Here is a 22,771-nt window from a genome sequence, read left to right on the forward strand (position 1 = left end):
ACAAGCCTGATAACTTTTTTTTTTTTTTTTTTTTTTTTGGCAGTTTCTGGCCATGGCTGGGTTTGAACCCGCCACCTCCGGCATATGGGGCTGGTGCCCTACTCCTTTGAGCCACAGGCGCCGCCCCAAGCCTGATAACTTTTGTTAGATACCTTTGGAAAGAAGAGTAGTGGCTTCAAGCCATAGGCTCACTAGTAGGGGGCACCGGCCTCATACTTCCTTAGGTTAACAAGTTTCCCTCAACTAAAGGGAATGTCCCAGTAAGTTTGCATTTATAAGAGGAGTTATTTTGCTTATTTAATAATATTTATTTTAATATCTATTGTACAGCTTTGAGCAGTGGCCATATTGTAGCCAATGAGGTTTATCTGAGGCACGATTATTGCTAATTGAAAACTTTTCCCAATACCCCGGCAGGACGACTTGAAATATTGTTGGCATTGGCAATTTTTGACAGTCTGTACGGAAACTGGAAAAAAATATATATATAGTATGTTACACTTAGACAGGTAATTATAAGGTATATTAAACGTATTTATTATGACCTGTCCAAAATTTTAGATTAAATTAAACACTATATTAATCTTGATATTGGTCAATCTGTGTTACAACGTTGCAAAGTATTATGGTATTTTGATAAAATGACAGAGTATGGTGACTACTAAAAGCATTTCAACATGGGAAAAAAAAAGGGGGAAAGAAAAACACCCGTGTTTATATCTCACTGAATAAATTGTCTGGTTTTAGTCTTTGCTTGTTCCTTTTGGAAAATATCTTGTGTTTTCTTATTAAAAATTAAGAATCCTTGAAATAGGGCAGTGCCTGTGGCTCAAGGAGTAGGGCGCCGGTCCCATATGCCGGAGGTGGTGGGTTCAAACCTAGCCCCGGCCAAAAAAAAAAACCAAATAAATAAATAAATACAAATATAAGAATCCTTGAAATAACGGAGCTACAATAATCTAAAGGTAACATTGGTGCCAAAGAGGGCCTTAGAATAAGTCTAGATTTTAATCAACAAGATTGAATTTTAAGGAATAGCTTGGAAGAGGGACTCCCTCTGGACTGAAAAAGATTAAGACTTCACTTTAACTGGCACAACCATTAAATTCCAGTGTTGTTGGCCTCAGTACTCATTATCTCTGCCTCGGTTACAGTTTCTAACACCATCTAATAGAAGTTTCACTTGTAGGAAAAGTAAAATTGGACTTTTTCACGTCAAGTAAACAAGAAAGCGTAAGTGTATACCTTCTTATTTTAGTAACATAATGAAAAATATGCCAGCTGTGTAAACAGTTATTAGAATCCAAAATAATTTCATTATAGGGGATACAAGTTTTATTATCATTTTCATTTTGGAGATTAAAAGTTATAATTTAAAAATGTTATTCTCAGAAAAAAGTACTGCTAATCCAAAGCCTTATGATGAGTTAGAAGTAAGATGTGTACAAATCAATATATTGTTCAATATTAATTATAGAATCACACAATGAAATAAAATCTTTGATATCTATCAGTAACTTTTTAAAAAAATCAGATCAAGTCTGTTCTTCAGGATTTGTGGAAGGGAAGATTCGCTATACAGATACCACAACTTGGTTTTTAAATGACATTTTTGAGAGGGTTCCAACTGATACCAATGTCAAATATTCATGCTAGAGAGTGCAATTAAAAAAAAAGTAGAATTTCCAATCGAACATGTTTAATATATTTTGGCTTAGATAATATTTTTAAAATAAGTAGATACTAATCTGAGGGTTTTTCCTGAAAAAGAAGAATCAAAACTATGAATGCAGCATAAAGGGAGATGTATCATATTAAGAACAACAGCATTCAAGGAGGAAAATCAAGCAGAGTTGCTGGTTCTGGAAAGTATAATACTGTTGACATATTCCTTTTTTTTTTTTTTTGATGGTAAGCATAATTTTATTTGATGTGAGTTGCTTTTTACGAGTTAAACATTTGCAACACAGATGACTGGCTGATCTCTCAGGTAACCTTGCTATTAGATATGCTATTTCCCATGTAATGGAAGACTGCAATAAAATTATTCCAAGTTCCTAATTTCCAAACTTTTAATTTTCAGCCCAATTTTTAAGGGTAATAGTACTGATACTGGAATGTCAGGTTCTTGGTCTCGGTGATTTGAAGACTAAATCGATGGACCACGGGATCAGTGGTAAGTCAGGATTTATTTACAGAAACCAAAAATTAGGACAACTACAAAAACCAAGGGAGAATCCGGGAGGGGAACAAGCTCTCCTGCTGGTTCCAGGTCTGTCTTTGGGCTCTCTGCTCAGGGGTTTATATAGCGGCAGGGAGGCGTGGTTGTTCTGCTAGAGTGTGAGTCCTGTCAGTTACAGCCAGCTGTCCAATGAACTCTCAGGCCTTGGAAACTGACAGGAAATCCACCAATCAGAAGTGCAGGTGGAGGAGACAGCACGTGCCAGCATCTCCCCCGCAGGTGTCCCGCCCTTGCAGCAAGCTGGTTCCTGTTCCTCTGTCCCCAGAAGCATCAACACCTCCAGGGCTAAGGCAGCAGGTCATGGTGCTACCTTGTCCTGCATCAATACCATGGCAAAAAGGCAGGCTTTCACTTACTCCACCACTTCAGCTTGTTATACTAAATTTACCTACTGTTAAAATCCTTAACTTTCACTTCTGAAGGCTGAAAAAGGTTTGCTCCCCCAAATCCCTTATTTAGTGAAACTTACTCTGTTGACATATTCCTGGCAGACCATAAGCTAACGTTAAGGCTACCTGCAAGGAAGGAGTGTGCAAAGCCAGTTCAAGGTAATCCGAACACACCATCCCCTATATTATAAGGTAAAAAATATCTCTTGATCTAGCAGAGTGCTGTAAAGTGCCCTAAGAGAAATAATGGGGTGGACGTTTGAATGTTTAAAGCAAAAGCATTGAAAGAGGGCTTTGCTATTATTTTATTGCTGTTTTGACTCAAAGTGTTTATGCGCACTTTGAGTCCCCTGCGGAAGCCCCTCCCACAGGTCCGGGAGCCGCTCGGTGGAGACACGTTAGTGGCTCCACGTTGTTGCACTATCCTCGCTACTGATCTGCACCAGTCTGATCTGCAAAGATGGTCCTTTTGTTGGGAATGGACACCTTTCCTTCTTTAGTAGGCTTGTGAGTTAAATTGTCATTGTAATTATTGTAACAGTTCATACCTGTTACCGACCCACTTTCCCCATTCCTTACAGGAGGATGGCTGGGCTGTCCATAAATGGAGAATGAGAGGGGCTTTTCAAAGTCCAAGTTAAATTGATTCATGCTGCATTAAAATGCTCCATGCACGTTTATCCCTGGTCTTAACTTCAATCCCTAAGGCCAAATAGACCAAGTCCAATTCCACTGAGGACAGCTATTTCATGACCTTTAATTTATTCAGCCGATTAAGGACTTCCAATTCCTTCAATGGAGTGTTTCTCCTATATTAGGATTTCTATCCCTATCACCATCCTGGTTGCTGTCATTTATGGGATATCCTTTGACCAACATGGATATTTTTTAGGAGCTATCATCTCTGCTATTGTGTGTATATAAAATATGATTACATATATATGTGTGTATGTGTGGGTGTATGTATATATGTATGTATGTATGTGTGGGTGTATGTATGTATGTGTGGGTGTATGCACAGATTTTCTGCTGCCTCTGCCACCAATGAGACAGTATAATCCACTCTGCTCTTCCTCATCTGCCTCAGCCTATGGGTTTAAAGACAATGAACTTTCTCATGATTCACTTCTGCTTAATGGATAGCAGATATATATTTTTTCTCATAATTTTCTTAATCTTATCTTCTATCTAGTTTGTTATTATAAGAATACATTATAATCATATATAATAGAAAATAAATGTTATTCAACTATTTGTGTCATTTGTAAGGCTTCTGATCAGAAAGAGGCTATTAGTCGTTAAGCTTTTCAGTTTAATGTTTTATGAGTACATGTGAGTTATGTGAGTATTTTCAACAGCAAAGGGATTAGCAGCCCTACCTCTCACATTGTTCAAGAGCCAAGTGTGTGTGTACATACGTGTCTGTATAGTATACAGAGAGAATATAATGTATAACATATTACATTTAATATATGGTATGTTATATATGACATTGCTATTATTTTCTTCTCTGTTGTTTTGTTTGGTGATTTATTTAAATATCAGATTAATTTTTTCAGCAGCCACGTACTGTAGGTGATTTATATTTAACACACTTGGCCTTTTTTTTCTTTCTAATTTTTCTATATCCCATTGTTCCCAGAAAGTGCCTCTATTTTTCCTTAATAATTCTACAAATATAATTTTTGTCACTTAAACTAGAAACCTTTTAAACAGAGACTTTATTACATTTCTTTATTGTTGGGGACTCTGAAACTTCCTCCAATTCTAGATTTGTCTCACTTTTAAAAATATATATATATATAGTACTTCTATGTTCTCTGTAATGCAGGAAAATAGTAAATAAAAAGGGCCTTAATGTTTCATTTGAACATTCTTCTGTTTTGATATGACCAATGATTACAAATAAAAGAAATGAATGTCACTTTATTTCCCCTTTCTGAGAGAAAAATGATCCTTTTCCAGTTATCATTTGGAGGAAACAATTTACCTTATTTGACCTAAACTCTCTTCTGTGATTAGTATATTTAGTAGTCAAATAAGAATATAAACCAGGAAATGGAGCATTGCGGGTCTGAGGGCAGGTTATGGATTAGAAGTTTGCACCTCCCACCCAAGTTTGTATGCTGAAGTCTTAACCCCCAAGGCGATGCATTAGGAAATGGCGCTTTTAGAAGGAAATTACATCATGGAGATGAAACCCTCATGAGTGGGATTAGAGTCCTTATAAGAGGGGACACAGAGAGATGATTTCTCTGCCATGTAAGAATATCAGAGAACTGTCCCTGCTGGTTTCTGATCTTGAACTGAAATTTCAGCATCAAGAGATTTGGGAAATACATGTTTGTTGTTAAACCAGTCTCTTATATTCTGTTAGAGCAGATGAAACACTTAAAACAACATGCTGATCTCAAAGGTAGATCATATTTTTCTCTAAATTTCTGTCATTAGACCTTAAGAATTAGGAAGAGCAATTTTGAGGATATTAATTCACATTGGAAAATTGTGAGTATATCGTACATTACTACTCTAAATAAACACATGATATGAATTATTATGGTAAGCATAACATTATATTTTATTTCTCCCTTAATATCATGTAAGGTTTCTATATGAGCACATTATTGAATAAGAATGAACAAGGACATCTATATTCAGAACGAGGGAAAATTAAACACAGTGTTTTTTTTTTTTTTTTAAAGTTTCTGTTGTTATGGAGGGCCGTGTTATGAATCTGTTCTCCAATGCAAACAATTAGTATTTTGGATGAAATTAAATAAAATGAATAACTTGAATGAGTCAAACTTCTTCAGTCCTAAAATCTCAGTGGGTTGCCAGAGAGTTAAGCAGGGCTCTGAAGTTTGATTTTAAAATTGAAGGAATTAGCTGAAGTGATTTTAAACTTCACATTTCAAAACTTCACAGGAATTGAGACTCATGAGGAAAAGCCTAGGGCTTATGTAAAACAAGAAGTCTAGTAGAAAAGTCTTCTCTCTTAGAAAATAATAAAAAAAAAAGATATGAAAGTATTTCGCCTCAAACCTTCTCACTCCTAGCCAGGGGACTTCAGTCTAATCCATTATATTGAGGAATTGAGGAACAATAGCCACAATAAAATTATTACTGATGACTGGAAACTACAGATGGTCCTTCCTTCAAGTTTACAGACAAATTAAATAATCTGGCTGCTTTCAAACTCATGAAGATTATAATTTAATTTAGAACCATGGCAGAAAGTACCAATGTGCCCCCTTTGTGTGTGATGTTCTTTTCGACTGCATTAAAATGCGGTTTATTATGCTTGACAGTTTTGGTGGGACTTCCCAGCCAGCTTGCCCGGTTTCGAATTCTGGTTCTATTTTCTTTCTACCCATGTGAGTTAGGCTATCACTTTATCCTTTTATTGCTTTGGCTTTCTTATTTGTAAATGAAGTTAATTATTATTTTAAAAGTACTTAGAACATTACTCATCACATAATAAACATTAAAGTGCTGTTTCAAAAAGCAAGCACAGATAAGCCACAAATAAGATAGGCTGTCATAGACCCAACAGTATTGTAATGAGGAAAAAAGATTTGATGACAAACTTTGGACCAATTATCTTGGAAAATTAGATTTTTAAATGGAGTATAAAAATGTGTGTGACCAATATGCCATCTTCTGTCAAATCAAACATTTAAATATTCTAAGGTCTTAGACTTATTTTTGAGTAATGCAGTTATCATTTGTAATAAGGCAATGGGACTCAGACCACATGTAGAAAAATTAATAGTAAATAGTTTTCTCAAGGGTAAAAATTAAAAAAAATGCCTGGAAAAAATTTTTAAAAGCAAATGGAATGTTATACCAATAAGAAAAAAAAATACCTTTGTGAAAGGTTGTTCTGAAAAATTTTTACTGAATCAGTAGAGAAATAAAAGTGTATGTACACACAATAATGACACGGTTAGCAATATAAATATTGAATTTACTACCACCAGAAAGTGACGAATGAGGTTAGCCCAGAAGCAACAATGGAAGACTTTACAAAGTGTGGAAACTGAAAAATCCACGTGTTTTAGGTTTTTTTGAAGATCATAACTTTGAATTCTGATACCTCTTGAAGAGAATGGTTTTTCATCTGTACACTAGAAATGAGAATCTCAAATGAAGTAAATTAATTGTGCTATATTGTATAAATTTGAATACATTTATTTCAAAGGCAGCTTTAAGAATAAACTCCTCCTTACAAGGCCCATGCCTGTCATCCTAGCACTCTGGCAGGCCGAAGCAGGTGGATTGCTTGAACTCAAGAATTTGAGACCAGCCTGAGCAAGAATGAAACCCTGTCTCTACTAAAAATAGAAAAACTATCCAGGTGATGTGGTGGAAACCTATAGTCCCCCCTACTGGGGAAGCTGAGGCAGGAGAATCTCTTGAGCCCAAGAGTTTGAGGTTGCTGTGAGCTATGATGCCATGGTTGGCAAATAAAATTTGTATATATTTAAGGTGTATAGCATTATTTTGTATATATCTATATATCTATATGTATAGATATAGATAAACTTCACTAGGCCTAGGAAGACCCCCTACCACAGCAGGATGATCAGACCTGCCTGGTGCAGTGACTAGCTCAGGATCCCAGAAATCCAGGTCAGAAGTTGCCACTGGAGCAAAGAAGGGTCCTTCAGATGGTCCCACTGTCTTCAGTCGTGGGCCTGGATCTGGATCTCCTTTACCTAGGTCTACAATAGCAGAGACAGACATCCAGGTACAGCAAGAGGTATTGGCAATTGTACATATTCCTCCTAGCTGGGCTTAATGGAAGTCTAGCGCAATTCTTTCATTAAAAATAATCTCCCGAAGGAGTCAAGGGACGTCTGATGGGCTGTCAAGACAGTGGCAGTGGAGTGAGCACTACCCACCATACAAAGGAAAGATGTCTCTCCACTTCCTCATGAGCACTAACTCCTATGTATTCCACCAACAGCTCAGAAAGGACAGTAGGCCTACAATTCAGCCTCAGGCTGTCGGCCCAATGGTGCATTTCATTTTTGAGAGTTATATCCAGGGGCAGCCTAAACACCCACAATGTGCAGGACCCCACCATCCACCAGGTTTCCAGGCATGCAATTTTCCATCCCACATTTGGGTCACCCTGGATTACCTGGAGAGAACAATGTAACCCTTCCCCATTTTATTGTTCAATGACCCATTCACTAGGATTAAGGCAATGGCCTTGATCAGCTAACCCCCAATTAGCAGAATAGCTGTGTGAGCTTAGTCTCCTCCCTACAGTATTATTTACAAAGCAGCTGTGCAGAGGGCTGCTAGCCATGTGCGGTTTGTTCTCAAACTTGCTGCTGGACATCTATGGTCAAAGAATAAATCCACCAAGGTTTGTTAGTTGCTGCTGTGACATTTTGCAGTCATAAGCTATTAAAGTTCAAACAGGGCACCTCCTGTTTCTTCATAGGCATCTGGTGCCAGACCCCCTTGGTTAGGCAGGCTCAGGCTCTGATGGTGGGCACTGTGGTGTTACCAATTCTGGTGTAATTTACCACAGAGACAATGAGAGAGTCTCTATGGTCTGTAACAGAGGAACAACTTTATTTTTGCAGATACGACTGTAGCAAAATGCTACAAGGTTAATCATACGTACTTGAGTCTGCTTAATGCTCTTTTTTCAAATTCTGTTTCCAATTTCAAACTCCATATATCTTTAAAAAATGTACATTGCATAGAGATTTACATTCTAGATTCTCTAATTAATGGACTTCAGCTTGTATTGAAACTATCTTGATGTCATTAAAAAGAATTCTCACCTTTATTTTAATAGAAAAATAAATATAAGCTGATTGCTGGAAAATGCAACATGTTATTTGTTAAGTTTTACTAAGTTAAATTTTTACTTAGAATAGATTTACACTTTAATAGATAAAATGAGAAATTTAATATCCTTATAAATACTGAAATAAGAGATATATCTTTGTTTGCAACAGCTTAGCTTCAGGTAGAAAAAAATATATTTATTCTATCCTAATACATGTGCAGAGAATTTCATTGTAGCCATACTCATTGTTTTTTCCTTATCTAATAACAGTAGTAATACAGTTGAAGGACATGAGGGAGACACATCCTTATGCCCATCAGTCAGAACAACTGCTTTTTTTTTTACTTGAACTTTCAAAATGTCAAAGTTTCATCAGATTCAATTATAATAGTATTAAGTCACTGACTACAGTGGTGTTCGTATTTATAAAAGTATTTTATGGAGGTGAAGTATGACACAACTATCATGACAATGTTTTTTTAAGTTGATATGGAAAAGGTAAACTTAGTCTGGTTAATACAAAAATGAAAAAAAAAGAAATATGTGTATTTGTTTTAGCTGGGCCTTTTCTTCTCCTCTGTCATGGAATGCCATTTCTTGCATTAAGGCAGATCTGGAGGAGAAAAGGTTTTTACACGTATACTTTATAGAAATTATTTAACATCTACATTAATCAACAAATACAGGAAAGGTTTAGAGATATATTAAAAACTGTCTCATTAAAACAGAAAAATTGAACACTGATGAGAGTACCAGGTTAGACAACAGTAACTACAAATAGGGACATTTTTCATTTTTGCACTAAAAATCTAGTACTCTCAAAGGAAAAAAAAAAGTAAAGGGGCAGAGATTATGGTAGAAAATAAGAACAACATCTCTTATGAACATCTTGGTCATCAAGAAACTGACCTTGATTATATGGTGGATTTGACTCTTGGGATTATTCTAACTAAGAGCAGGAAAAAAATTCGTAATTCATTTATCCTTGATTTAGGAACAAGAAAGAAAAGTGAAGTCTCAGAATTCCAGAATACTGTCTTGAATGATGATTGAACCAAAAAAAAAAAAAGAGAGAAAGGTCTCAACTCCATTAATAGACCTGGAAAGCAGCAGGAAAAAAAATAAGGGCTTCATGGTGACAAAGGGAAGAGCTTCACTGAGGTCAGAGATGCCGCAGACCTCTTTGAATTACATATAGCTCCAAAGTAAAGCAGATGTAAAAAGTGGAGATTATACAAATACAACTTATGAGGTTGTTTATGTTAATTTTGTTATTTATCAGTATTCTGTTTTGGCTCATGGAGAGTCTTTATTACAGTTATTTTTAATAATGAGTCAGATTTCTGCTTTCTTAGGGTCATTTCTAGAATTCTTTCATCCCTTTGATTGGACCATATTTCTTTGCTTCTTTGTATGAATCCTGCCTGTCCTTTTCTGGGATGTGAACATTAATTTTTTTTCATTTTTTTATTTTTTTTTTTATTAAATCTTAGCTGTGTACATTGATATGATCATGGGGCATCATTCACTAGCTTCACAGACCGTTTGACACACTTTCATCACACCCCCTGGCTCAAAGGATGTGAGCATTAAAAACCTGTTCCAACCTCCGCGTGCTCTTTGTGCACTGGGTGACCTTAACCAGCAGCCTAGGTGGGGGCGCTAGGGAACCCCGCGTATTTCCTGACTGCTTGCCCCCCCTGACATCTGACTGTGCAACTGTGTCTTCCATGGGCTGTTCAACTGAGTTTTCAGGTGCTTCCAAACTCTGCCCCTGGTCCTTTAGTGTTCCAAGTCTGATGGGACAGAAACTAGGCCAGGGATAACCCTGAGACAGGCCAAGCTTTGGAGGCATTCTTCACTCTTTTGTTTCTATTAAGAGGAAGGGTCCCTGGTATGAGAAGTTTTCTTCCAGTTGCATACATTATGCTGATTATGGTTAACTCCATCACATTTGTTATATTTTAATTTGCTCTTAGGATGAAATTTGGATTTTATTTTTGGGAGGAAGACTTTAAATCTATATGATTATTTACGGCAATTTTGTTGACTTGTTTGTAAATAAATGCTTATTAGGATTATTAATTTGCTCTGATAAGTGATGAATATGAATAATTTTTTTACATTCATGGACAATATTCTACTAAAGTGTGATCTCTGCAATATATAATCAAATGTGCAAATAAAAATTTCAATGTGTCTAATTTTTTTTCTTTCCAGGGTGGAATCTGCATTGGAGCAGATAAGGGAAGCAGGTGCTTGGTTGAACCTTTTAGGGATAGGAGGTAGTGTGAGAATATAAGGCAGGAAATACTGACTTGATCCCTCGTGGAAGAAGCTCGAGGGCGGCTTCCATTCCAGGAAGATGATCCTTGATGTGCTGTGAAATCAGCTGCAAGATATTGAAAAGCATCAATATCATGCTTCATCCCTTGATATTCTGACAATTTTTTTGAGGGTAGCATAATTTTAAATCAGAATCTTGAAGAGTCAGTACCAGAATCAGTGTTTCATAGTGCTTCTTCAAGGATTCTTATGTTCTAATCTGAGAACTGTGACTCTAGGAGAAATTCCACATGTGGCTGCATCAGGCAGGAAGGAGTAAGGTGATTAGATAGAAGTTCCTGGCTTTCCAGATCCTGTGTTTGGGGATTTAGGTGATTATTGGAATTATATTCCACCGAGACTATAAAGAATATATATCTTCCCTAAGCATAGGAAGTAGCAGTGTAGCATAAGATTAGCAGGAGATGACTTTAAATGTCAAAAGGCATTCGGAGAGGGATTAGGTTTAGAAAATTCAGTCCTGGACACCTGCCCAGCCACCCACAGATAAAGAATGAGGTATGTAAGCTCTGTCTTTCAGTGCCCACTGTGGGCACCCTGTCACCGCATGAATATAAAGAGCTGGGACCACAGATCGAAGGTACAAATGCCTGCAAGAGGTGGGCTTCCCATAGGTGCAGGGAGAGCCCTGAGCAACCTCTGTCGTGGCCTTTTATTGACGCATTATACACCAGGTGTGGGGTCCCATGTCCTGGAGCTACGTGCTTAATGACCCTTACGTGCTTTTTCTCCCCGGCTCAACTCCCACCCTGCTGTACCACGAATGTCTAATGTCTAACACCTGCTTGCGAATGAGCGACCAATCTTAACCCATGAATGCATGCAGCTGCTTGAGGGTTTTCTCCGGGCAGTAAAACATCTGCATGCCGGCTAGGAAACTGTCTCGCTCCCAGCACCTTCCTCAAGAACCGGTGGCTGCTTTGTAAGCCTGGTGCTGGGTCTGCCGCACTATCATCTCTCTCCAGTTCTCATCGATTCCTGCACTTTATTGGGCACCCAGACACCATCCTTGGTAGAAATTTGCATTATGGAGTTAAACATGAATACTATGTATATATAAGTGAAACAACCAGTAATCCAATAAAGAAAACAATAAGCTGAAAAAACTAAGACTCACAAATCTAAAGCTTGTTCAGTCATCTCTCCTTTCTCCAATAGGTAGAGAGCTCGGAAGAAAAAGATCAGAAATAGTTCCATTTTATTGCATGATGCATATTACATAATTCCATACTTCTTACATTCCAAAACATAATTACATTGCTGTTTTTAAATCTTGGAGCTTGCCAAAGTTTGAATTGATAAGGCTGTATGTAAAGCTTGTTGAATTTAAAGTTATGGCAACTAGAAAATATATGTTTATAGAAATAGAAAGCCTGCCCCAGGTCTGCCATTTCCTGGCGATGGGACTTCAACTCTATTCACCCTAATTTCCTTGTATGTCTAATGCAAATGATTATGTTTCAAACATTGTTTTGAAAATTAAATGTGGTGATATGCATATTGAAAAGGTTCTGTTGTAAATAAAGTGTGGTGTGTATAGAGTATGTCACAGGGGATATTTTTGCTTGCAGAAATATTGAAAATCAAATACGACACGTAGTTAAGACATTTTTAGAATATTCCTTTATTAACTTAGTAAAATTATAAGCCTCAATCATATTTATAGTACCGGTTTCCACAAAAGAATTCAGAAAATCTTTTCGTATTTGGGTTGCTTTTCTGTTGGTTCTTGTTCAGTTTCTATATATTATTTGCATTTTGTCATACATTTTTAAGAAGAATGAAAACCTTCAAGAGTAACAGAGTAAAGCATTATGTGCTTCACCACTTTGGGGGGCATGTGCACTTAAACAGAAATAAAAAGAAAAATGTGGCAGGTTTGGGTCATCAAAAATTGGCTTGAGAGGTTTATATTTACTGTAATGTATGAGTTAATCATTTTGGTTAGATATTTCATAATTATTCTCCTTTATATCTTGGTTGATAGTTCCTATACAGAATTTGAATTTTAAAGCAAAGCATTGTTTCCTTATTTAATACAGGAAAGAAAAAGCCATCAAGTATTGGCTTTGGCCGAGACCCCTATGAATATGTATCGGATATCAAATTCCAACTTTTCTCCTTCACTTGGCTATGACTTTAACATTGCTTCTTGCAACAATGGTGGCCTCAGAACTGCTTTTAATTAAGTTCAATGGCCACATATAGAAAAGGAGGCTTACCAGGATAGGATGGACAAAAGCTTTAACCCTGTTTCATTGTCTGGTAAGCATAGACATACAAAACTTTACAGGTTTTTAGGCATTCGGTTTTTCTTTCCAATTTCTTATGTTCTTTATACAAACGAAACTGTCTTTTCTTTAAAAGGCAAAATGAATATCTGAGCAGTAGTCACATGTCAACTTTCCTGATTAGTCTGGTACATTGTTCTGGAGGCACAAGAATTATGTCCCAGGTATGGATTCAGAATTGAATATTTCCAACTTTAGTGCCAAAAAGATTTTAGGAGGAGAGGTAGTTAAAGGAAAACTACATTTGGCATCTATTTGAAATATTAGCTGTGCCTTCTAGATAAAGAACTAATTCATGACTACTACTGGCTTTTTATACAAATGCACACTACCACCTGCATTTTTAATTAATCCTAATGCACCTATGCTCACATTTTTCATTTCAGACTTGAAATTGGCAGTAAGGCTCTTCAGCAAGAGACAGAGTAACTACTAGAGAGTAAAGTAAACTTTAAAAGTGAGAGTAGAATAAAGACATAGTTATTTCTCACAGTAGAAAGCTGATTGTGAAGATAAGCTTTTCATTACATTTAAAATTTTGTGACTTAGTACTTGCGAGTTACTCCCTACTTACACCAATGAGCACAACGTGTCTCTCTGTAGATGTGTAGTCACTGTATTATATTCTGACGTTGTCTCATGTACACATAGTTATATCATTTCTTAATCTGTTTATGAAAGTGAAATGAATTTGGTATCTCTCATTGTATATTTATTTTAAAGAGTGAATATCAGGCAAAAGGTTTGTGGATGAAGAACATTATGAACGCTGAAGTCTGTACTTCTAAGCCAGTTGTAGGTACATTACCCACATTTACCAAAATTGTGCCATTTCACAGAAATACTGAACTAAATATTAGAACAGTCAGGGACTCTAAAGTAAGATCCCATATGATATCATTTAATTAACAAATAATTTTCAGTAGAAAGATGACTTCAGTCAGGTGACGGCCTTTATAAGTGGTGGTATTTCTTCTTTTGGTTTCACTTTTTTACTTGCTGTGTATCCGTTTATCCTTTCAGTGTGTGTTTTCTGAAAGCAAGTAAGACACAGGACACGGAATCAGCAAGGCCTTTGAAAGTCTGGGTTTTCATTCACAAACACATCGCACGCCTTTTAATCCAAGGAAAATCAGAATTCTGTGTTCTTATTCCCTTGCATTCCTCTATAGTTCACTTCATGTGTATTTCTTAGTAAAATAGTTTGGGAACTTTATTCCTCCGAGATGTATTTGATCGCATATTTTGGAGATGCATATTTTTAAGGTCTAGGATTTGGTTTATTCATTCTTAATGGTGCATGCTGTTCTGTCCATGGATATGTCAGTGTTCACTCTTTCATTCTCCTTTTGATAGACATTTAATTTGTTTCCAATTTCTTGGTATTCAAAGCATGGCTCTTATGCTCATTCCTGCACAGGTCTTTCTTATCAAGGGTAAGAGTTTCTGCTTTTTTATGTTATACTTGATAATATTTTTATAGCTCCGGGTGTTGGACCTTATTAAATTTTGCAGGTAATGTGAAATTATTTTTTAAAGTGGCTGTATCAGTGTTTTCTTCTACCCTGCATAAACTAATGAGAGGTAATGGTGTCCTAGACACTAGACTAGTCTTGTCAATATCTAAAATTTGAAGTTTGACAATAGGGTGTGTTTGCAATAGTTGTTTTTTTGATTAACAGTGAATTCTAAGGTCAATCAACTTACATGTATTGGCCATTTGCATTTTCTCTTCTGTATATTATGGTTATAACAAGCTACTTAAAACTGACACAAACTTATTCTGCTATTTTATTTCTTATAGATTTAGATGAGTTATTCACTTACCTACGAATTATTTGTCTGGTTATGTATGTTACACACATACTCTTGATTTTGTCTTGGTCATTAGGACTCATAAATAAAGTCACTTTTTACAAAAAATTTATTCAATGTGAATGCAACATTTAAAAATATATCTTAAATTTATCAAAATTTTTGATATCTATTCAAAAAGCAAAGGGATTTAAAAAGAAAATAAAATCCCTCTATAGGAAAGCATGCAGTGATGTTGGAGGGCCAGTTTGAAGCAATTAATATTACAAAGTTCTGTTATGATAATATTATATACTCTTTACATAGAAACTATGCTCAAAGCTACATATTTTGAATGACAATGCCTGACAAAATATATGTAAGAAATTTGCAGTGAAATTTTCAATGAAAATAATAGTAAATATTTACCTGCTATTTTATGGTCCATTTAAAGGAAGTTTTTGCATAATTCTTGTATTACTTTTGTGATGAAGGGGAATGTTATGGAAGAGTGATGAAATTTACGAGTATTGGCAAAATTTTTAAAAAATATTTTCATATTTTTAGCCATCTTTTTATGGGTGAAACTTAATTTTTTCCTATTTTCATTGTTGTAGAGAAATTCTCACTATGCCTAACAACTCCCACCCTTAACACATGCATACATGCTAAACTTTCTTTTTGTGAAAGTTTTATTAATTATAGACACACACATTATATGGAACTTTTATTAATTGTAGACACTTCTTTCCTTCTCTATGCTTTTATGATTTTGATAAGAAAAGATATAACTATCATGCAACCATCACTTAATTAATTTTTCATAACTAAAGCATTTCTTGAAGAGATGAAGATGTTGATTCTTATTTTATTGCTATTAAAATAATTAAAGGGACACAGATATCAGTAATGATTTTCAGTCAGCATGTGCTTGCAAAGATCGACACTTATGATCTCAGAGTAATAAACTTAAGTTTCTTTCATGCAGCGGCAATCTCATGAGTTTCTTTATCATTTGATTGTCTTAAACTGAGTTAGTAACAGTCTATTATTTTCATGTCAATATTCCTTTTGTTACTGAAAACTTCAAAGTAAGTAAAAATATTTTTTAAAAGGTCATCTTATAAGTATAATTTAGTTTATTCTTTATTGTATTTTAGTATATTTGGGCAATTGTATAAACCATTATTGCTATATTTTGAGATTGGGAAAAATATGTGCTTTGCAAAAACAGAAAAATAATTAATATCAAAATCTATGTGAATTAGATATTTATCATTACATATAATCATAAATATGATATATATCACATATATGAGATCTATATATCATAATATAATAATATATTTATATATATGAGATATATATGTATACTCCAATGCTTTGGTTAGAACAGAGTTTCTGGGATGGAAATAGGTCTGTACATAAATATGGGCTTTTCACATATCTGATTGATAATCTTGAGAATATTATTTAGTATTTCTGATCCTCCTTTCCTACAATGGAGTTAATAAGGAACACCATCATAGAGTGCTTTGGATATCAAATTGAAACTACATATGAACTAGAAATTCTGGAAGCCAAGAGACTTTCACATTTCATCTCAGGAGAAGCTTACTATTAATTGCTTTCCAGCAAAAATAAAAAAATTAGAAATAATCTAAATATCCCTCAGTTTTGACTTCTTTATTATTATATAAAGGCTTTTATAGTTCTGACTTTAAGTGAATTTTATGTAACATGACTATAGCTATTCCTGTTCTATTTTTATTTTCATTTTTATGGAATATCTTTTTCCTTAAAGATAATATACCTTCACTTTATGTCAGGTGTTACAGGTAAAATGAGTTTTTCATAGGAAGTATATAATTGGGTCTTATTTTTTTAATCCATTTAGCCACTCTTATGTCTTTTAATTGTAGGATTTAGTCCACTAACATTTGGTGTTATTATTGATAGGCAAAGACTTACTACTTCCACTGTGTTACTTGTTTCCATTTGTTTTAAAATCCCTCTTATTTCTTTCTTCCTTTTTTGCTCTCTTCGTTTGTGGTTAAATAATTTTCTCTGGTTGCATATTTCAAATCCTTATCTTTTTTATCTTTACTGTATCTATTTTGGTTTTCTTTTTGGTTACCATGAGGCTTATAAAACACATAATAATGTTATAACAAACTACTTAAAACTGGTATTAACTTAACATTAATCACAAAGGAAAAATAAGAGAGAAACAACCCCCAAATCTCTGTACACAAAATTCCTTTATTTTGACTTTTTTGATATCAAAATATATGCTTTTCATATGACCTACCTTTTAGCTAATTTTTGTAGTTATTTTTAATAGTTTTGTCTTTTACATGTCTTGGTTACAATATTAGTATAGCAACAACATTAGTGTCCTTTTCTTTTGCATTTCTCATAGGACAGGACTGGTTGCAATGAATTTCCTCAGCTTTTGTTTATATAATTTTTTTTTTTTTTACCTTTCTTTTATTTCTTAAGGATAGATATGCTGGATACAGTAATCTTGGTTGGAAAGGTTTTCTTTCTTCTCCATTCTTAAGATACCATTCTATATCTTCATGTAAGGTTTTTTTGCTGAGAGGTCCACTGCTTTCTGAATCTTCTCTTTGTCCTTTGTGAGTTTCATTATATCCTGGGGCATACTTATTTGTTTTGTATCTGATGTTGTCTTCTGACATTCTTGTATCTAAGTATTTATATCTTAATCCAGGTTTGGAAATTTTTAAGTTATTTTTTATATCATCTTTTTATCCATTTTTCTTTTTCAATTTCTTCTTTTACTCCATCAACCCAAACATTTGCTCTTTGATGTTGTCACATGGATCTCATGCGCTTTCTTTGTATGTTTCAATTCTTTTTTCTTTTTTCCATTCTGGCTGTATGTTTCCAAATAGTCTTTTATCATGCCTTGCTTTTTCTTCTGTTTAATCAATTTTGTTTCTGTTGCTGTCTATTGCATTTTTCATTTATTCATTGTATTTTTTAGCTCCAGGTTTCTGTTTTTCTTTCATATTGTTTTAATCTTTCTGTTCATTTTCTCTGATTTATTTATGAATTTATTATATGTGTTTTATTAAAGTTCATTCAGCTTCTTTAGAATTGTTATTTTGAGTTATTTGTCTAAGGAATCAACATTATCTATCACTTGAAGGTTACTCTTGGGCACCTCATTGTTTGGTAAGTTGTATTTCTCTAAATGTTAATGCTTGTGAATGTACATCAAGGGATTACATCTTTATTCTAGTCTTCATAGCTCTGTGCCTTTTTTTTTTTTTTGAAAACATTGCTAAATTTTTTAGTTGACTGACAATTGTGTTCTCTGAGCCTGTGACTACTGTAGCTGCCTTAGCACAAGAGGGTAGTCCAATCTAAGGTTTGCCCTGAATCTTGCATAGTTTCCAGAGTTGATGTTTCTTTTCAGCTGAGATGGATATTGGGAGGGAACCAAGGCTGTGTGGGATACCTGACAAGGGATCCACAAAAAGAAGACTGTCCTAGTGACCTATATAGATATAGTTTCCAGCAGATTCCTGCCAGGATAAATAAGCTCATATCTTAGTAAAAAGGGCCAGAAGTGAGACTGGATCCGCAAATGGTTTGTGTGGGAAGGAGGCTGATGAACCCAGTGTGTTACTTCACAGAAATGTGCATCACTCAGGAGGTCGTTGCACCAGTAGGCTAGCTCCTCTACCGCAACAGGAGGAAGTGGGGCTAAGACTGGAGTTCCTTATGATCTGTTGTGGGATGGAGGCTGGAGAGCCTTGTCTCAACTGAGATGAGTGTCTCTTAGTAAGTCCCTGCACCTACAGTATAGATCTCCAACCATGAGAGGCAATTCAGGAGCTGCAATTGGGCCACCTTGTAATCTTCTGGGGGATGGAATTTGATGAGTTCATTATGGATGCTCAGACTTCTGGGTCTGTATAATATGGATGGGTATCCTTCTAGGTCCTTGTGCAAGAATTTCTGAGTTGAGACATCAGTTCAGAGGGCTACAGCTGAGATACAGGGCAACTTTCAGGTTTGCTGCTCAGAATGATATCACCGGGTAGACAAGCCTCTCTGGAAAGTCACTAGTTTGTGTGAATTCTTCCAGACCTTTTGTAGATGGTTTTGCTTGCAAGCTGAATCCTAGCCGCTTGGTGAACTGGGCCTTTTCTGGACTTGAACTTGGAAGCACAATCAGCATATCAGTCACCTGGGTGCCAGGCTGCACTCTTAAAATAACTTTTGTAGGTAGGTCTTAGGCTCAGCTGAGGTTTTACAACTTTCTACCTGAATCCTGAGACTCACACAGAGATGTTTTTGACTGAAGATGGGTGAAGAATACTTGTCACCTCCTATTCTGCCATCTGTTTACCTAACCCTGAACATTTACAGTTTTTGATAAAAAATTTCTTTCCTTTCTATGTTTTAAAGTTTGGTGGAAATTTTTGCTTACCACATTTATATATAAATTTTATATTGCCTTTTTAGTCATATCCCTTCTATTTCTAATTATGCTTTGTGTGTATTTTTTCTATGTGTAGCAAAATGTTTGTTTATGTCATCATTTAAAAAAGAATCTGTTGGAGGCTTTGTTGATAATCTCTGTTGTGGTTTTGTTTCGTATGTTATTTATTTTTATATGAATTATTTTCTTCCACTTTTGAGAGACTTATATTTTTCATTTATATATTATTTATTTTCTTAAAATTTTATGTTGTAGATTATATAAATAAGTCTTTAACTCTCTTCCTTGACTACCAGTTTAGCTGCAATACAAAGGTTGAGAAATATAGTTAAGAATCATACCTATATAAACTAATTGAAATGCTACTAGTCAATTAATTAAAATATCTTTTAGGTGCCAAGCCATACAAAATAATTCAAAACTATTATTTTTGCTTAAATAAATGAGACTACTTTAATATACAATAAAATATTTTCATCATTTTTGAGGCAATTTCAAAGCTTTCTTTCTGAATATGTGTATGTTCTTTGGATTCAATGCATATTTTTTCTTTCATAAACCACTCACAAACCATTTCATAGCATTTAATTTTCAGGGTTTTTTTTTTTTTTTTAGGAAGAGTAATAACTAAAAGATACTTTCAAAAGAGTCTAAGTGCAATCTCTGTTAATTGTTTTGATAAGTGCTCTTATAGATTTAATAAGTGTACCACCTATCATAACATTGTTTTTCTTTTGCAAACTTATCTTTGTCTTAAACTCGTAGTTTATACCAAACATACTATTTTCATTAATCATTCATTTATCACTTCATTAAATGATTAAGATCTAACTTATATAATGATAATTGCATGTACAGTTGATATAGATTTTAAAACAAATATACTGATTCTTTATAATAACACAGCTTCACTTTGCTAGCAGAGTTCAGCAGGTATAGTATCTGTAGAAAATAAGCTACCTAAGAGTGTTTAATAGATTTTGTTAGTGTGCTACATAGAGTAACCAGAGAATGAGGGTCTTTCACTACATTTATATCAAAAACCCACAAAGAAGTCATCTGAACCAGTGTGTCCAATTCCTCTCACTTGCACCTCCATCTTTAATTTTCTCCTCCGTTTTGGGTGATTGTCACTTACATACAAACTTAACATTATCTTTCCAATATTAAAGATAAAACAAGATTTCTGTGATCTCAAGTTCTCCTCAAACTAAGTTCAATCCACTTGTCTCCTTATAACAGAACTTTGCAAAGAAGTTTTCTTAATGATTGAGTCCAGTTCTCATTCCATTCTGTTGAATTTATTTTAGTCAGGCTTTTGTCCCCACTGCATTGTGAAGGCTGCTATTCTATTGTCTAGAACACCAATGCCCCCCTTTGCTAATTATGACAGTGTATTTCATTTTCATGGTTCTCAATCATCAGGAGCATCTGATACACCTGTTCATACTTGACACTTTCTGAATTTGACTTCCAGGGTGGCACATTCTTTTGGTTTTCCTTTCACCTAACTCTCTACCTTCTCATTCATTTTCACTGCATCCCTCTCATCTTCCCAATCTCCTGGCTTTTAATGAACAAGGCTTAACAAGTCTGATAAGTTTAAGCAGAATATTGTTGTTACTTTATTTTATGTGCAGTCCAATATTACATGCACAAGCCATCAACACGTCACTATATCATAAAAGTTGCATGAAAAATAATTTTTAAATGGTTATGGTATTTTGTAAGTTGTTTTATTGTTTTACCTTGGTTTGTTCCTTAAAGAAAAAAAAATGAAAATCTTTTCTGAATGTTAATGTGTTTGATTTTAATGAAAACTATATTGCCTTATGTAAATAGAGCTATTAGAATAAATTCAGTAAACTAACCACATCCTGTTTTTCTTATTTCTCATCATTAGTTAGGCATTAAGCCTGAAATGAATTGTTCATCATGAGTCTTTCACTGACAGACCACTTGTATCCATTTCATGCTGAGCTTGTGTGCAACATATCAGTATCTGTGAACTCGATATTTTGATAACAAGATATATATGACTCCTGTTGAAATGTGTCTACCCAAGTCACAGAAACTACCCTGTTTCCCCGAAAATAAGACCGTGTCTTATATTAATTTTTGCTCCCAAAGATGTGCTAGGTCTTATTTTCAGGGGATGTCTTATTTTTCCATGAAGAAGAATACGGTACACATTTATTGTTAAATGAAAATAAAGGAAATTTATTACCTGTATACCATACGGTAGTACGGTAGTTGTCAACACAAACCAGACAAACTGAATCCTACCTTGAGTCATCATGAGGGCAGCCACGAGCATCAGGCAGTGTCACCAGAGACAGACCAGCACTCACCACCTTTGCCGTGTCCCGTGGGCTCTGATCCTCCTGTTCTTCTTCACGCATCTGGGAAAGTCTCCTCCTCTCTCCTGCCCCATGCTCTCGGCTCACTCCGACTTCCGCTCGGCCTCCTAGACGCCAGTCGGGGTGGCTCTAGCAACCAGTTTATGGTAAATTAATTTTCATTCCAAGACAGAGCCTGGGGGGGCCTTATTTTCGGGGGGATTCCTTATATTTCACCCAGAAGGAAACCTGGAAGTAGGTCTTATTTTTGGAGGATGTTTTATTTTCGGGGAAACACGGTATATACTAAAACTACAGTGGGAGCTCTAATTCTGAGAATTCACCAGAGAGATAACTGAATAAAGTGTTGTTCAAACCCAACTACAGCCCAAGATGAAGGGGAAAGAGGAGGGGGAGGGGGAGGGGAAGGGAGGGAGGAGGATGGGTGAAGGGAGGGTAATTGGTCAGACCACAGGATTCTACAAGGGTACACGTCAAATCTAATAAGTGTAGAGTATAAATGTCTTACCACAATAATTAAGGAACTGCGGTGAAGGCTATGTTAACTAGTTTGTTGTAGTTCAAATGGTATATAAAACCAGCACAGTGTACCCATAAATGCATTAATGTACACACTCTGATTTAATAAAAAAGAAAAGAAAAATAAAATTCTATCGACATTTGGAATGGAGGGCAACAATCAGAAAGCATTAAACTCAGTTTACTTGGCATCCTGATAAGAAGGATAAATTAATGTTTTTCCTTTGGAAGAATTATAATTGAAGTGATGAGATAAGAATCTTATGTAATATAAGCACCAATGTTTCTAAACAGCTTAAGGATTTTTTATTACTTAATTCTACCAAGCTTTATTTTATTTATCACCCACTATATGCCAGGGACTAATAAATATTTCAGGATACAAGGAAGAATGAGATCTGTTCCTGCCTTTAGAGAGCTCATATTAGTCATGACAGATATTTAAACAGATATCAACTGAATAGGATGCAATAAGTTGCCTGTATCCTCTGGCGTGGGATGTAACACATGGCCATGGGCTAGAGTTGCTCATTTAATTTTG

General features: G+C 35.2%; 1 non-coding gene across 1 annotated transcript; it reads left to right on the forward strand.

Moving 5' to 3' along the window:
* The first annotated feature begins 328 nt into the window (after nt 1-328).
* On the forward strand, nt 329-467 carry LOC128592783 (U4 spliceosomal RNA). Its single transcript, XR_008382006.1, has one exon. It is a non-coding gene; the product is annotated as a U4 spliceosomal RNA (small nuclear RNA).
* The last annotated feature ends 22,304 nt before the right edge of the window (nt 468-22,771 follow it).

The sequence above is a fragment of the Nycticebus coucang genome, chromosome 8 (genome assembly GCF_027406575.1).
Source record: "Nycticebus coucang isolate mNycCou1 chromosome 8, mNycCou1.pri, whole genome shotgun sequence".
NCBI lineage: Eukaryota > Metazoa > Chordata > Mammalia > Primates > Lorisidae > Nycticebus > Nycticebus coucang.